This window comes from Schistocerca nitens, chromosome 3, assembly GCF_023898315.1.
Source record: "Schistocerca nitens isolate TAMUIC-IGC-003100 chromosome 3, iqSchNite1.1, whole genome shotgun sequence".
Lineage (NCBI taxonomy): Eukaryota > Metazoa > Arthropoda > Insecta > Orthoptera > Acrididae > Schistocerca > Schistocerca nitens.
In genome coordinates, this window is record NC_064616.1 from 679,603,811 (window position 1) to 679,622,151 (window position 18,341).

Sequence of the window (18,341 nt, forward strand, 5' to 3'; positions counted from 1 at the left end):
TAACCTAAGGACATCACACACATCCATGCCCGAGGCAGGATTCGAACCTGCGACCGCAGCGGTCGCGCTTGCGTTATGGTAACCGGTTCAAATTGTAACTTCCTTTCGCTTTGATCTAGGTATTCGGAATAATAATTTGTTATCAGTTTTGGAAATAAAGAGTCAGTAGAAATACAATAAATATCGGGTGATCAAAAAGTCAGTACAAATTTGCAAACTGAATAAATCACGGAATAATGTAGTTAGAGAGGTACAAATTGACACATATGCTTGGAATGACATGGGGTTTTATTAGAACCAAAAAAATACATAAATTCAAAAAATGTCCGACAGATGGCGCTTCATCTGATCAGAATAGCAATAATTAGCATAACAAAATAAGACAAAGCAAGATGATGTTCTTTACAGGAAATGCTCAATATGTCCACCATCATTCCTCAACAATAGCTGTAGTAGAGGAATAATGTTGTGAACAGCACTGTAAAGCATGTCCGGAGTTATGGTGAGGCATTGGCGTCGGATGTTGTCTTTCAGCACCCCTAGAGATGTCGGTCGATCACGATACACTTGCGACTTCAGGTAACCCCAAAGGCAATAATCGCATGGACTGAGGTCTGGGGACCTGGGAGACCAAGCATGACGAAAGTGGCGGCAGAGCACACAAGCACCACCAAACGATGCGCGCAAGAGATCTTTCATGCGTCTGGTGGGAGCGCCATCATGCTTAAACATCGTACGTTCCAGCAGGTGTTTATCAGCCAGGCTGGGGATGATGTGATTCTGTAACATATCTGCGTATCTCTCACCCGTCACGGTAGCAGTTTTGCTGTCCAGCGCCATCTGTCGGACCTTTTGTGAACTTCGTTTTTTTTTTTTTTGTTCTAATAATAAAACCCCATGTCAATTTTTACCTCTCTATCTACATTATTCCGTGGTTTATTAAGTTTTCAAATGTATACTGACTTTTTGATCACCAGGTATTTTTAATTTTGCTGGTTGCTGTTACCAACACATTTACAGATTCTTTTACGTTCTTTTTGTTTATAACACAAGCCTACGTGATTCAAACCTTACCTCCTTTTCATTAGCTGACAAGCAGATCTCCATATTTATGTATAATGTAGTGAATATTGTTGCACAGCATTTAATTCATTTAAATACATCGCTAAGAGGAATACGCTGAAGGAGATGAAACCAGTAGTTCTTATAGATATTACAGGACTTTTGGTTGCGAAGACACTCAGGAGGTAACTGCCTAACATCCCTGTAAACAGGAATGACAATTGTATGAGGCTGACAGATCGGCTGATTTGAAGTTGGTTTTAGATAAATGTATACAAACTACAATAGTTAGTAACACTCCATTATCATTTATTAGGAGACAAATTGATTATTGACACAATTTAATCACAGGTAATTCATATTTTGTAATCTAGATAATTCTTTCTTAATATGAATATGTGTTAATATATTATAAACATTAAGACGAAATTGTGCTTAGAGCTCCCTGCGATGTATTAAAACTTAACCGAACACGTCATACAGTTGTGCGTGTAACAAATGAGTGATGAAGATATAAGCAACATTTTCATTTTATAATAACGCAATCCCTATCACTTCACATGATAAAAGATATTATATTCTGTGCACATAGTATTTAGGAAGCGAAGAATGAGTTTTGCGCAGTGTAGACCGTATTTAAATTGCCAACGTGCGATGCGGTGTGATACTTAGCGAAGAGATGACGGGTGAATAAAGCTGAATACACATCCCAAACCAACGTTGCTGATTTAAGAATGGAACAGCACTATGGACGTTAAAGCTAAAAGCTTCGCAGACAGGTGCCGTGCGAGGCCTCTGATTTAGCGGCGCACTAGTAGATGTGTTTCGTGCTACAGTTTGAAACAGCTTCTTGCTATGGATACAGAAATGTTCGTTAATAATGTGCCCGAGAATATAACCGAAAAACCAACGTCATCACAATGGGGATCTGATACGCTGAGCTTAAAATTAAGTAGCTCAAGGAAGGAGGATTAGCTGTACAAACCAAACTTGAGCAGGACAGTGATTGGAAATGGAATCGACCATGTCGTGTTCGAAAGTATTATCCTGCCGTTTACTATAATGAATTTAGTGATTTCCCAAAAAATTTAAATGTAAATGGCCAGACGTGGATTTGAGCAGCGCTACTCCCGAATATGTGTCAGCTACGTTAAACACTACGCTCTGTAAGTAACCCATGCTTATGAAACAGCGTAAGTACAAGTATAACAAAAAGGCATAAGTACAAAAAATAGGTGTATGAATAAAGTAAAAATGTTATCATTTTCACTCAATTAATGAAATACTGGCGGCAGTTGTTCTAGTATTTAGTGATTCATTAATGAAATAAGTGAAAGTAAATGTCTGTTACGGCGTCTGGGGTAGTCATCGCTCTTCATGAAGCTCCACAGTTTGCTATATCGTTCTGAAATCATGATGGCAAAGCAACACTTTGGTCGGTGTTCCATTATTAATAAATAAACGGTGCAAAACAAAGATACATAGAATAAAAATTTCTGCCTTCTCCAATGAAGTTTCCTTTTCCTTTCAGGAAAGGCAGTTTGCATATCATATTCGAATCTGAATTCCATCATCGTAGCCGGCCGGGGTGGCCGAGCGGTTCTAGGCGCTACAGTCTGGAACTGCGCGACCGCTACGGTCGCAGGTTCGCATCCTGCCTCGGTCATGGATGTGTGTGATGTCCTTAGGTTAGTTAGGTTTAAGTAGTCCTGAGTTCTAGGGGACTGATGACCTCAGAAGTTAACTCCCATAGTGCTCAGAGCTATTTGAACCCGCCATTTTTCCATCATCGTAGTAGTTCACAGCAACTCCATGTCCTGTATTCTCTCTTCGTCAGTTTGAAATTATACAGAAAAAAGATGATTTACCTTGTACTAAAGAGAAAACAGAGAGAGATTACTGTTTAGTTCCCCGTAGATAACGAGTTAATTCAAAATCGAGCACAAGTTCCGATTAGAGAAAGATGGGTAAATAAATTCACTATTTGCCTTAAGCTGGTTAAGGATGCCAAGGAGATTGTCGACTTTAGGGTCCTCCTCCCAAAAACAGATGACCAGCAATAGTGTAACGTGGCGTCGTTCCACACGATAATGCGGATATGTTTGGAATTTAACCCAGGGCATGTGCACAGGCTGGCGATCAGGAACTTTACGGCTCCTATTCCCACTCTCCCTCCCTACTCTTCCAGGCTTATGCTAGCGATGAAAATTTCATGCACCACCATGATTCGAAGAAGCTACTTTGGAGTCGAACGCCACTGCACAGTCGTGCGTTAGGGGTCTCGGTTACGGAAGGAGATACAATTCAGACAAGAGGGCGCCGGAGAGAATACCTCATAATAGTAATACGTTGCCCAGTTTGATTAAGGCAATGGATATGATCATTGCTAATGTCAGCGAGGTATTCCAAAATAATTCACTTATCGTGCATGGGTTGTGTAGCTGCTCACGTACAAAGAGAGTGGTGGGTGAACGGGGTCCAAAATCTTCCATATTACGAACACTTTTCATGTGCTCACAACTTAGGTTCTCTTCAAAAGTAATAGCATCCATAAAATTTGTGTTTTTCTTCTTCAATTCACATTAAATAGATGATAGTACATAATAAAGTGTCGCAACATTCATTCTCAAGCTATTCCTATTTCTTTAACTTTTTTCAGACCAGTGTAGAACTAACGGAAATGACCAACTTTCATTTTCTTTTTGTTTATTTTATGCCCTAGTCGGGATTGCCTTCAATCTTTAGGCCACTTTTTTGTAGCAAAAACTTTCTGTGGATCAAGTAAAAATCGGTTCAAGACATAAAACTATCCTCTTTTGCCCTAATCGCAGACAGTGTCAAATCTGGATAAGCTCGTATACACAGTAGGGGAACTAAAATTTAGTTTAATTTGTTACCCTTTAATATAGTGGATTAAAATATTAGGTGTTCATCTGTTGTAAGGCTGCCATTTTACTCTGCTTAGCGCTTATTTTATACCGAACGAGAATTATTTACAGAGGAAGAATATTACATAAAGTTGCAAAGCCGCTACATGAAAAGTAATTCAGCCCTTTTGCATTTATATCTAATTTATGTAACTCGAGGAGTTACCCGATTTTAGCATTACAAAGAGATTTTAGAGACCAGAAGACAGTCGATAAGGAAGCTGTTTTTGGTGAGAACTTGCCGCCTTGCTTTTGACAGCGGAGACGGGCACCAGCTCTAAGTTTAAATTGCTTCTACGCCGGTCATTCAGCACTTCTCACCTGCCGTCTCCACCAGTTCAACAACCACAAAGTCCAATACAGTTGTTGGGGAGATACTGCGAAGTTCGTGAATTCATTTGGGAGTTTACAGATTGTGAACGTGCTACATGCCGGCTGAATCAGAAGAGAAACACCACTGTAGAACTGTGTCACACTAAACAGGATGAAGTATCCCGCACAATCTTGCCTCTAAAATGCCTTTCGGTGCGTTTCGTGCCAGATAAAAGTTTCAAGTCGTTTATATTCTGCCTTTTTACAATGGCCCTTACATAAAGTCACAAAGTTTCCTTCTTTATATGGTCGTTGGAGACTGTCGCATTGTGGATACTTAAAATTTAAGATGCCATTTCATCTCCCTGATTTTGGATTTATGTCGTGTCCCAAAACTATGTGAAGCTTATTCTTGAATGGTTTCTTCAATACGTCACAGAAAATAATTTTCGTGTTTCTAATCCTAGAGTGTCATTTCATTTGCCCCTCGCTCTCTACCAACGGGACAGTAAACTCTACTACACCTTCCATTCCACTTTCCTAGACACGTTAACAGTATGCTGAAGTTCATCCTTGGCAGACAAGAATGTCTCTCAGGAAGGTTTCCTTATTTGCATACATTTCTCATATATTCTTCACGAAGTAAGATAACGTTCCTGTTCATCGTAGACAGCTGATAAGGGCACGCAGAATGTTGTTTTTCTGTGTCTGTATTTTCGAAACATGAGAAAATGAAAAAGTAAAATGCGTAGCTGCTTTCTTCCGTTTTGAGAGCCTGTCACTTATTTAAATGTACTTACCCCACTGCCAACCTGTTATCTTCGTCTCTTTCTCCCATTGCCGGGTATTTTCACTATGATTTGATTCTTTGGTACAAACTCAAGAATCAACGTAAAATTATTTTCCTTATTTTGAAATAGACCTTATCAATTGCTTTTTAAATAAATGTGAATTATATTGATCTTCTATCTAACCTCTCATCATTGCAGGGTGTGAAAAATATTGCCTTTTCCGGCGCAAGAAATTTACTTCAGCTTTTCGTTTACAATTTGCTAATGAAAGGTCTCTAAGAACAGTGAAAAGGAAGAATATTTTACAAGAAATATTTAATATTTCAAATAGTTCTTTTTTGTGTGGTAATGTTGAAACATGGTATACCACTTGCATACATTGCAGTGAAGAAACATATGTTTCCTTTGGCTGCTCCTCCTCCTTTCTTGCCTCTTTCCCAGCACACTCTACACGTTTTCTGTGCTTTTTTTCTGTCCACGTTGTGGTGGTACTGTCTCCAGGAAATAATTTCTAGCCAGACGTGAAATCTCAGCACCACTTGTCGAAGGTTGAATGTCAGGACCACATGATGTAATTAACTCTCTGCAAAGAGAAATGATAGATTTGCTGACACTAACTTCTCATATGCTGAATTCTTATTTTATTGAGTATACTGTCTTTAAAAATAATAAATTGGATTTACTAAGTAATACAATTGTCTAATATGTACCATGACATTAGTGCATCTAGATAGGAAAAGTTTCATCTTCACTGTATATTACTGCGTCAGCAATTGAAACTAGTTTATCTCAGCAATTAAGACTGTTTGGAATGATGTAAACACCTACATGTGAACGTTTTAAGCCGTGATGTGTATGTCACTGTGCTCTGTGCCGCTGCAACTACATTTCCAACAAAAATGTAAATAAATGCACTAATGAAATGAGCTAAACGTGCAAATTACTTAACGTACACACGTAAATATATGTATCTTTCTGTACATGATTGTATTAAGACACATATCCTCACTCGGACACACAGAAAATGAACGTAATCACACTTCAGATTAATGTAATGTAACTGGAATTCAGCTGATGATCGTAGCATGCTACCGAATCGCGTTGTGCTGATTAAATATTAGTAAAAACTGGCTGAAGCAGTAGAAATTATTACATAAATTTACAAAGTCCTCAAACCATACCACATAACATGCATAAATTTAAGTTAAACATTAACTTTGTTCTTCATTACCCGAGTATATAATACACATACATTTGAAACTGCCATGAAAGTTATATGCTGCGTAAGGTTTCTTCAAATGTTCAAATGTGTGTGAAATCTTATGGGACTCAACTGCTAAGGTCATCAGTCCCTAAGCTTACACACTACTTAAGCTAAAGTATCCTAAGGACAAACACACACACCCATGCCCGAGGGAAGACTCAAACCTCCGCCAGGACCAGCCGCACACTCCAAGACTGCAGCGCCTTAGATCGCTCGGCTAATCCCACGCGGCCGTAAGCTTTCTCCACCACATGACACAGCGGTGGTCGAATATTCCATATGACATTCTGTGGTCACTGAGATCGACATCAAGTTTGTTTTTATTATAATCGAGAACTGCTTCTGGTTTGGATTTATATCTTCCTTTTCCTTCAGTATAGAAAAGCATCTCTCCACTGTGCGTCGCGCCTGTCATACATGCGTCTCTCTCTTCTTTCCATCGTAAGGCCAAAATGTTTCCTTTACAGCCGAAAATGATTTCATTTCGTGGGAGAGGCGTAGCAGACAAAGCAGATGGCATTATTCTTCTGTTCCTTCTGACAGTAACACCGAGAACAGTACATTGTGGTTCAAGAGCTTTCGCTAGTGGTACACATGTATAGTAGCGCTCAGTGAATACAGTGTGACACCTGCTAAATTGTAGAGCAGTATTGCAAGGGAAATGTCTAATCGCACATGTAAAAACCAGCCCTGAAATGTTCTGTACAGAGGGAATACTCCGAAAGAACCACTTTTTTTAATTTTTTAGCTGCTAAAACTCATTGTGAGTATTTAAAAAAATGTCGAAATTTCTCAAATTCGTAATTCACCAGGAGGCTGGCGAAATGTACACCACTGCCGTAGATGTAGTAGCGCATGCGCAACACGGAAGACACATTTCCTAGGGTGATGACACCTCGGTAAGCATATAACATGATACAACGGAATTATAATATGTTAAACAAATTTTAGTTTGCGTTCATAGGCTCCCTGACATAATTGTTCACAGATGCTACTCACTTAATACCAATAATAATTAGCAGCTGTCTTTGCAGTATTGCTTAGTGTTAACGATGGAGATAAAAGAATTAATTTTCTTTGTGATCTCTTGGTGTACGCCTGCTAATAGCATCTGTCTTCGTGCAAGTTCCCGAATTTCACAGTAATGTAGAATCCAGTTAATGTTTTCACCATTGCAAGGCTGAAATATGAAGAACATGGCATGAAAAACCTAAATATGTGTTATTTACTAGTTAATTTCTTGAACATTAATTCCAATAATGACAACATTTCGTTAGAAACTGTTTAAACATTAGAAGAGACAGGAAATAACTCTGACAATTCCCTGAACTGCGGTTCGATCGATGATTGTTAGGCTAATTTAAGTCCACAACAACAACAAAAATTGTTCAAATGGCTCTGAGCACTATGGGACTTAACTTCTGAGGTCATCAGTCCCCTAGAACTTAGAGCTACTTAAACCTAACTACCCTAAGGACATCACACACATCCATGCCCGAGGCAGGATTCGAACCTGCGACCGTAGCGGTCGCGCGGTTCCAGACTGTAGCGCCTAGAACCGTTCGGCCACTTCGGCCGGCTTAAGTCCACAACAAAAACACGGTATCTTCCAAGTTTATAAAAAAACTGTGCAGTAATATCTTTCAGTAAGAAAGAAAAAAACTATAATTCTTTGGCTAAACGAAACAGGGAGAAAAGTTTAAACTTAAACAGTGTGCAAAGCCGGTTTCGTTTCATAAAATCTGAACGTGAATTCTGTAAGTTGTGTTACGCGATGTACGCACTGTTCGTCAGAGTCAGTGCATCATTACCGATGAAAATCTATGAGACTGGGCGCTCTGAATTGCAAGGGAGATAGTCTTTACTGATTTCCAGGCATCTTCGACCTGGTTAAACAGATTCAGGAAATTATACGGAAAAGGAAGCCACAAAATTACAAAGTTAACCTCAAGTAAATGTGTAGAGGAGATGTCATTATTAGGTAATACAATAGACGAATTCGTAACTGACTTCAAACGAAGCTTCTTGTTATCCCATAAAAGCTGCACATAAGGCAATCACTCAGGTTTCGTGCAAACTGCACTCTATCATTTCGAGTGAAGAAAAAGAAAAACCGAGGTCGCTTGTGCAGTTGATGAATGCTATGTCAGACTCGTATAGAACAACGCCAGTGATTCATATCAGTGGATTACTGTTTCCACAGCTTTATCTCTATCTTCAGGAACGTCAGGGCAAAAATTTTAAAAAAGGACTGCTTGCTTTCAAAACTATTGTAATCAATGTAACAAAATCTGTAAAAATAGGAGACAATGATTTTCATTGTTACATCCGAAACGCCTTCTTACCATTTGCAGAAAATAATTCATTGCTTTTGTTGAACCATTGGCCTGAAAGTAACGACACCTCTCTAGGTGGACTACGAAAAGAGTCTTAACATAATTCGTATTCCGACCGAAATTAACCATGTGATTAAGGCTCTCTATTAAAAAAATTTTAAGAGTGTAAAGCATTTTTCAGAAAATTGTTGGAAACCGTAATTTTCGATAGCTCTTTGTCATTTCAGGTTTATCAGAGGAACAGTAATTTCTGCGCTGTCAGTTTTCATCGCCGCATTTTGCGAATTTGAGCAACTATGCATGGTACGAAGCATAATACGCATAACAACGGCCAGGAACATTTCTTACTCCATTCCAGTTCTGCCTAAATAATTCCCTTGAAATGCCTGAATGCATTACTTTTTTCTTTTATTAGGTGTGCCCGGTGTATGGAAAATGTTTGTTTCCCTCGCCCAACCGACACTTCACATTTTTGAGAAGACTACAGGGAACAAACAAAGAGTTAACAAAATATACATTATTTAAAAATTAATCAAAGAACTGTTTTACAGAAATTGTAAGGTATTCTATGGTAAAAAAATTTAATTCCCGATTGATGGAAGTCGTCCGTAATATAACATCAAACACTGCCTTGATTTTCTTTCCTTTGCTATTCACTTGTGTAAAAATTGCATCTGCATGAGTTTCGGGAATTTGAGCAACTATGCATCGTACGAAGCATAATACGCATAACAACGGCCAGGAACATTTCTTACTCCATTCCAGTTCTGTCTAAATAATTTCCTTGGAATGCCTGAATGCATTACTTTTTTCTTTTATTAGGTGTGCCCGGTGTATGGAAAATGTTTGTTTCCCTCGCCCAACCGACACTTCACATTTTTGAGAAGACTACAGGGAACAAACAAAGAGTTAACAAAATATACATTATTTAAAAATGAATCAAAGAACTGTTCTACAGAAATTGTAAAGTATTCTATGGTAAAAAATTAAATTCCCGATTGATGGAAGTCGTCTGTAATATAACATCAAACACTGGCTTGATTTTCTTTCCTTTGCTATTCACTTGTGTAAAAATTGCATCTGCATGAGTTTCGTGGGCGATATGAACTGCAAGATTTTCAAAAACTTAATGATTTGAGTCATTTTTGGTACTCTTTAAGTGCTTAAAATTAACGTGTGTGCACTTTGGCTTTTGCGTTACGCTGCGCTACGTCCTCTTGTGGCTGCGTCTGCTCAGTCACCAATTCGCACGCTAGGGCATTATAAACCGCTGTTATAAGAGGTCCTTTGTGCGGCAAAGATGAGTAAATTTAAAAATTTTTTTTTAAAATACTTGCAGTGCGCCTGAGCAGCTAAGATTTTAACAGTGTATTTCTTTCGGTGTATTCTTCCTGTGTGAGAAATTTCAAGGTCGGTTTCTCACATGCCGGATTCTTTTATTAGCACTACATCATGACAGCAATTTCCTGCACACAGAAGACTTTGAAATTCCAAATATGGCCTGACCATGCTATACCGATGCGTCTTCTTTAGTCTTCTTCTTGTTTCTTGTTTATCCCGGCTTCTTGAGTTCTCTTGTGAAGAGACACGATACAACACGTTCAGAAGTGGCGTGGGACAATCAATGAAGTTACACAACAGTTAGTAATTTAACTTTTGAAACCGCCGGTTTATTGGCATTTCTGGAAATAAAATCACTCTCATACTCTCATGCGGTCAGCAAATTTCGTGTAACAGTTTGTATGTGTAATGGGACTTATTACGTCGCAAATCGTTTGTTAATCTCCATTACAGTGTTGCTAAGCAACGTGATCAACAAGGTGATACCTGTCTCAATTAAAACAGAACCTCAATATTTTGAACAAACTTTCGGTTCATTTTGGTCAAAATCAGCACTTTTCTCAAAATTAATTTCCAACTTCGTGCAGTAGGTCCACGCGCATTTGCAACTATTGTACGCGATTCACTGGACAGCTCAATCACGCACTAGCGTGTAACGTATTTCAAATCGAGCGCGCAGGTTTCAGTTTGCCCTAATGGGCTAAACGACTGTTGCAATAACGTAATGTGTCTGTCTCACGTAAAGTCTAAATGGAACTGGATTTGTCTCCATTCGAGTCAAAATCACAAAAAGTAAAATTCACCGCGTAGGTCAGCGAACTGTACACGCGCACTTTCAGGACTTTAAGTGATAACTCGTCTCAGAGTAAAAGCCGTACATAAATTCACACTTTTTCATGCACACAAAATTCAAAACACCTTTATATTAAACAGATAAATTGTGGCCTGCAATTACTAATTAACATATCCCATGCTGAATAAACTTCAAGAACTTGTATTTCGTAATCAAGAAAATTTTATCTCCTGAAAGACACTATTAGTTTGCTAAAACGGATTCAGATTATAGTCAACTCGTGTCTAGACGATGACGTCACAAATCGATACTTGCTTGGAATGAACGAAATACCTGTACTGAACAATACTGTCCGTCGAGTAATTTACTGACTTTTGTAACAAATTTGATACCCCTTGCATCGCTACAGTGCCTCCAAAAGCACATATAGTTTTATTCCGTATCGGTGAGGCTTCTGTGGCAAATACCGTTTGAAACTACGGTGTTCGCGGAATGGACGCAACCCTTCATCGATTGTAATGTTTAGGTTGGCATTCATTCTTGTCGTATACTGGTGGTACTTTGAACAACGGATCAAACTCTGGCTCGCCTTTAGCTTACATTTGCCTGTTATCATTCAGGTGGAAGTTGTAAAGTATTAATTGAAACCAGTTACTGATCATTATGTTCGAACGGAAACTGCAGGACAACGCTACATTTGCGCTCCAGTGATCTGCGGTTGATCGTTGCTCCCTAACACTCATATGCTAAATGATTCCAATAAATTTTCGAATGTTGTCCAGAGTGACTTCCTAGCAGGCAGGCAGGCAGTAGTTGATTCAGATGTTGCTTTCTTTGTATTTGCTGCCAAGCATACAAGTTTGCTCTTGCTTTCATGTGGTGAATCATCTCGTTATCTATAAAATAGTAAAAGAAATCTGCCAGACTACTGTCACTCGTCAACCGCATTTCAGTTTGTATATTCGCTTTAGCATCAGTGCAGATTGTAACCACTGTAATTCTTTAAAATTCATCTCTTTCTGGATTTTATGTCTCAAAACATTCCGAAAGGTTATTGTTTAAGTGGGATTTAAAATTCTTTTACGTCTTTACACGTTTCTTCGACGAGGCGAACTCTCTTTCAAAGGTTCAGAAATATTTCACTATTCCAGTGTAAATACAAACCAACGGCCTTGCTGAAGTGGTAACACCGGTTCCCGTCAGATCACCGAAGTTAAGCGCTGTCGGGCTGCGTTAGCACTTGGATGGGTGATCATCCGGTCTGCCGAGCGCTGTTGGCCAGCGAGGTGCACTCAGCCCTTGTGAGGCAAACTGAGGATTTAGAAGTAGCGGCTCCGGTCTCGCAAACTGACATATGCCCGGGAGAGCGGTGTGCTGACCACATGCCCCTCCATATCCGCATGCAGTGACGCCTGTGAACTGAGGATGACACGGCGGTCAGTCGGTACCTTTGGGCCTTCATGGCCTGTGCGGAAGGAGTTTAGAGAGAGTTAGTGTAAATAAACTAAGAAAATTTAATAGAAATTTCTTTCTTGAGGACACTGTTGTTTGTGACTTTGTAGGAGAATATTCGTAATAGACATTGGCTTGTAGGATTTAGAATATCCAGTTATATATAATGAAGTACTGACGGAAAAAGCTGCGCAATTATTCAGTCACACCTTGCTAGTATTTCAAAGTGGTGCAAAGATTGGAAATTTGCTTTCATTGTTTAGAAATGTAAAATTGTGTGCTCCAAAGAACGAAAAACCGCTGTATCCTATGACTACCGTATCAACGAATCACAATTGGAATCGATCAACTCATACAGACACCTCGGTGTCACAATTTGTAGGGATATCAAATAGAACGATGACATTTTCTCAGTTGTAGGTAAATCATGTGGAAGATGTTTTTTATTATAACTATTCATCAGTCTTCTGTCTCGTTTGATGCGGCCCGCCTCTTAATCTCAAAGTAGCACTTGGAACCTAGGTTGTGAGTTACTTGCTGGATATATTCCAGTCTCTGTCTTCCTCTACACTTCCTTTACCCTCTACAGCTCCCTCTAGTACCATGAAAGTTATTCCCTTATGTCTTAACATATGTCCTACCATCCTGTCTCTTCTTCTTGCCAGTGTCTTCCACATATTCTTTCCTCGCCGACTCTGCGGAGAACCTCCTCATCGCACACCTTATCAGTCTACCTAATTTGCAACATTCTTCTCTAGCAACACATCTCAAATGCTTCGATTCTCTTTCTTCCCACAGTTCATGTTTCACTACCATACACTTCTGTGCTCCAAATGTTCATTCTGAGAAATTTCTTCCCCAATTTAAGGTTTAATGTTGGTTGACTTCTCTTGGCCAGAAATGCCCTTTTTTCTAGAGCTAGTCAGCTTCTTCGGCCTCCTCGCTCCTTCCAGCGTGGGTTATTTTGCTGCCTAGCATAATTCCCTAACTCCATCTACTTCTTGATCACCAGTCCTGATTTTAAGTTTCTCGCTGTTCTCATTTTGCTACTTCTCGTTACTTTCGTCTTTCTTCGACCTACTCTCAGTCCATATTCTGTACTCATAACACTGTTCATTCCTCTTCAACTTTTGTAGTCCTGTCTTCCTCAGTTGCGTGTAATATTACGGTATATTGATAACTTTTACTTATGGACCGTCTGACAGCTCCTTCTTTCATCGATCAACTGAAGTATTTCTTCTGTTACGCTTGATTTCTTTGTAGTTACCTTCTTTGTACCTATGCTTTTCTTCCCAACTCCTACGATTGCACCTTTTAGAGATGCCCATTGCACTTTAACTGAACTGCCTACTGAGCTATTCCTTGTCATAGTATCTATAGCCTTAGAGAACCTCAAGCATATTTCTTCCTTCCTTAGCAATTCCGTATCCGACTTCTCTGAGCAATGATTCTTTCTCACTAGTCTCTTAAATTTCAGCCTACTCTTCATCACTACTAAATCGTGATTTGAGCCTGTACCTGCACCTCGGTACGCCTTACAATCGTATCTAACTTTGGAATCTATGTTTGAACATGATGCAATGTAACTGAAATCGTCCAGTATCTGCCGTTCTCCTCTCTCATTCCTATTACCAAGCTCATATTCTCCTGTCACCGTTTCTTTTGCTCCTTCCCCTACAACCGCATTCTAGCGGTCATCCGCAGCAGTAGTAGCCCTTGGGCGGCCTGAGCGAACCATGCCATCGACAGTTCCTGTCTCTCTGTATCTCCTCCATGTCCGAACAATATCGCATTGGTTCACTCTGAGACATCTGGATACTTCCCTTGCTGAGAGCCCTTCCTGGCACAAAGCAACAATGCGGACGCGATGGAATCGCGGTATTGACCGTTTAGGCATGGTTAAACTACAGGCAACACGAGCCGTGTACCTCCTTCCTGGTGGAATGACTGGAACTGATCGGCTGTCGGACCCCATCCGTCTAATAGGCGCTGCTCATGTATGGTTGTTTACATCTTTGGCAGGGTTTAGTGAAGAGTCAAAGGAACTGTGTCTGTGATACAATATCCACAGTCAACGTCTATCTTCAGGAGTTCTGGGAACCGGGGTGATGCAACACTTTTTTTTATGTCTGTATCTGCCTTGGGCGTAGCACCACTTACAGACGCACGAATTCCTACTGATTGTCGCTTGTCGATTTTGCTACTACCTTTTCTATACTGAGAGTGAAACAGTGTCTCGCCTCAGTACTTTTGGAATGCCTTTTTTTAAAACTAGGGTTGATCTTTCTCGTCCATCATTTACTTTATTGTCAAATAATTATCCAGAACAATAGATTTAAGCTTTGCCTTTATTCATCTATTTCGACCGCATTCTAGTTAAAAAATTGGTTCAAATGGCTCTGAGCACTATGGGACTTAACGTCTATGGTCATCAGTCCCCTAGAACTTAGAACTACTTAAACCTAACTAACCTAAGGACAGCACACAACACCCAGTCATCACGAGGCAGAGAAAATCCCTGACCCCGCCGGGAATCGAACCCGGGAACCCGGGCGTGGGAAGCGAGAACGCTACCGCACGACCACGAGATGCGGACTTCTAGTTAAAAGATGGCCATTTGTTTCTAAGTGGATGCTAACGACTGCTTACCACATCCAAGCATAAAATCTCCCCTAGACTTATTGATGAACTTATAGCCTCTGCTGGACTCGCATTCTGGAGGACGACGATTCGAACCTGCGTCCGGCCATCCAGATTTAGGTTTTCCGTGATTTCCCTAAATAGTTTCAGGCAAATGCCGGGATGGTTCCTTTGAAAGGGCGCGGACGATTTTCTTCCCCATCCTTTCCTAATCCGAGCTTGTGCTCCGTCTCTAATGACCTCGTTGTCGACGGGACTTTGAACCTAATCTCCTCCTCCTTATAGCCTCTGGAAACCATCGTGCTTATCAAGTCATCGTAATACTTTTCTCTGCCTCGTTACTGACAATGTCGAAAATGTTGGGTCTGTCTGCTGCATCGAGGTACACAGTTGTGTGAATGCGCGGTGTCCATTCTTTCGGACACGCAGAATCCGCAGCTGTTATACATCACATGTAAATTTAAGGTGGAGAGTGGAAGAAAGGAAAGGAAAGGGAGGAGGTCACAGCTGTCAGATGCATCGGGGTATTATGAGGGGTCATCGGCGGCGAGTGAAAATGTTTACTGGACCGGGATTCGAACCAGGGATCTCCTGCTTACTAGGCAGGTGCGGTAACCACTGCGTCCTCTGGGACACAGCGTTACCGCTATTGAGCGGACTATCTCAGCACGCCTCACGACAGATCCACATTCCCACCGAGCGCCAGCTATCCGCAGTCCCTGCCCATTTCCTCCATGTTCGCTCTTCCGAGGTTCCCACAGGAGGTTGGACGTATTTGTGCATCCGCACTGAAGAAGGTGGGTCCACTGCCCTGCTAGGGCTGTCACATTATACACTCCTGGAAATGGAAAAAAGAACACATTGACACCGGTGTGTCAGACCCACCATACTTGCTCCGGACACTGCGAGAGGGCTGTACAAGCAATGATCACACGCACGGCACAGCGGACACACCAGGAACCGCGGTGTTGGCCGTCGAATGGCGCTAGCTGCGCAGCATTTGTGTACCGCCGCCGTCAGTGTCAGCCAGTTTGCCGTGGCATACGGAGCTCCATCGCAGTCTTTAACACTGGTAGCATGCCGCGACAGCGTGGACGTGAACCGTATGTGCAGTTGACGGACTTTGAGCGAGGGCGTATAGTGGGAATGCGGGAGGCCGGGTGGACGTACCGCCGAATTGCTCAACACGTGGGGCGTGAGGTCTCCACAGTACATCGATGTTGTCGCCAGTGGTCGGCGGAAGGTGCACGTGCCCGTCGACCTGGGACCGGACCGCAGCGACGCACGGATGCACGCCAAGACCGTAGGATCCTACGCAGCGCCGTAGGGGACCGCACCGCCACTTCCCAGCAAATTAGGGACACTGTTGCTCCTGGGGTATCGGCGAGGACCATTCGCAACCGTCTCCATGAAGCTGGGCTACGGTCCCGCACACCGTTAGGCCGTCTTCCGCTCACGCCCCAACATCGTGCAGCCCGCCTCCAGTGGTGTCGCGACAGGCGTGAATGGAGGGACGAATGGAGACGTGTCGTCTTCAGCGATGAGAGTCGCTTCTGCCTTGGTGCCAATGATGGTCGTATGCGTGTTTGGCGCCGTGCAGGTGAGCGCCACAATCAGGACTGCATACGACCGAGGCACACAGGGCCAACACCCGGCATCATGGTGTGGGGAGCGATCTCCTACACTGGCCGTACACCACTGGTGATCGTCGAGGGGACACTGAATAGTGCACGGTACATCCAAACCGTCATCGAACCCATCGTTCTACCATTCCTAGACCGGCAAGGGAACTTGCTGTTCCAACAGGACAATGCACGTCCGCATGTATCCCGTGCCACCCAACGTGCTCTAGAAGGTGTAAGTCAACTACCCTGGCCAGCAAGATCTCCGGATCTGTCCCCCATTGAGCATGTTTGGGACTGGATGAAGCGTCGTCTCACGCGGTCTGCACGTCCAGCACGAACGCTGGTCCAACTGAGGCGCCAGGTGGAAATGGCATGGCAAGCCGTTCCACAGGACTACATCCAGCATCTCTACGATCGTCTCCATGGGAGAATAGCAGCCTGCATTGCTGCGAAAGGTGGATATACACTGTACTAGTGCCGACATTGTGCATGCCCTGTTGCCTGTGTCTATGTGCCTGTGGTTCTGTCAGTGTGATCATGTGATGTATCTGACCCCAGGAATGTGTCAATAAAGTTTCCCCTTCCTGGGACAATGAATTCACGGTGTTCTTATTTCAATTTCCAGTAGTGTATGAATGCATGGTATCCGTTCTTTCGGACGTGTCCGAATGGATCCGAGTGGAAAACTATGTGCTCCACATGGCGCAGTGGTTACCGCACCTGCCTAGGAAGCAGAAGATCCCAGGCTCGAATCCCGGTCCGGTATACATTTTCACTCGTCACCGCTGATTCCGCGTAATGTCCCGATGCAACTGGCAGCAGTGATCTCCTGCCTTTCATTTCCTTTCTTCCCCCTCTCCGCCTTTAATTTACATATGAGGTACACAGTTGTGTTATGTATTGGCAGTACAACTATTTGCTCTAGACAGATTCGGAGAAAGCGTTGAGAAGTATTTCACAAGACTGGTCGTCCTATCGCCATCAGTGAATACGACGTCCTAATCTGCAGTCGCTGGCTAAAGTCTCCTGCTATTGCTGTTGCATAATCGTGCTACTTCCACACGACAGAGTTTAGATTTTCTTCGAATGATTCTGCAATAGTTGTAGCAGAATTGAATCGCCAGTAAAAATATTCGATGAGTTATATGAAAGCATCTAGACCGACAACTCACGCGCAATAATCTAACCTATATTTATACGTTCCATGCCCCAGATTTACCGGAACTTTCCACTTCGTGTTTCATCCATCTCAGATTCGAGTATAGTTTGGGCGCAGTATATTTCTTGCGGAGTAAGTTGTTTGTGTTTCAGTCGAGTGCACCGTTTCAAACCAAAAGTAAGTATCGTAATCTCCATGATTGAGATAACCATTTACCCATTTATCTGCTTATCCATTAACCCGTTTACCATTACATCTGCATGATTTTATTACTTCTTCATTTTCGGCTTAAATATCCCGTACCTTCGATAATACATCATAACATAACCTAAAAAACGTAACAAGCGGTTCAATAGTTTAAATGTTTAACCGTATACCCGTTACCCATGAATTTCCAGAAGCCGATACCCCAAGTACCTAATACCCACAGTAGCTGACACACCTCAGCAGGTGCTAACAAATTGTACAAAGTTCCCAGAACTTTGATGTATAAATTTTTTGGAAAATACCGCGTTCAAAGACAATAGTTTCCACTTTATGACAGCATGATTTACCATTTTCATCACAACTGAAAAACTTTTTGTATTGCAAGATAAGATTAATACCCTAGCATGGGCACACTAAAATGATGGACTGACT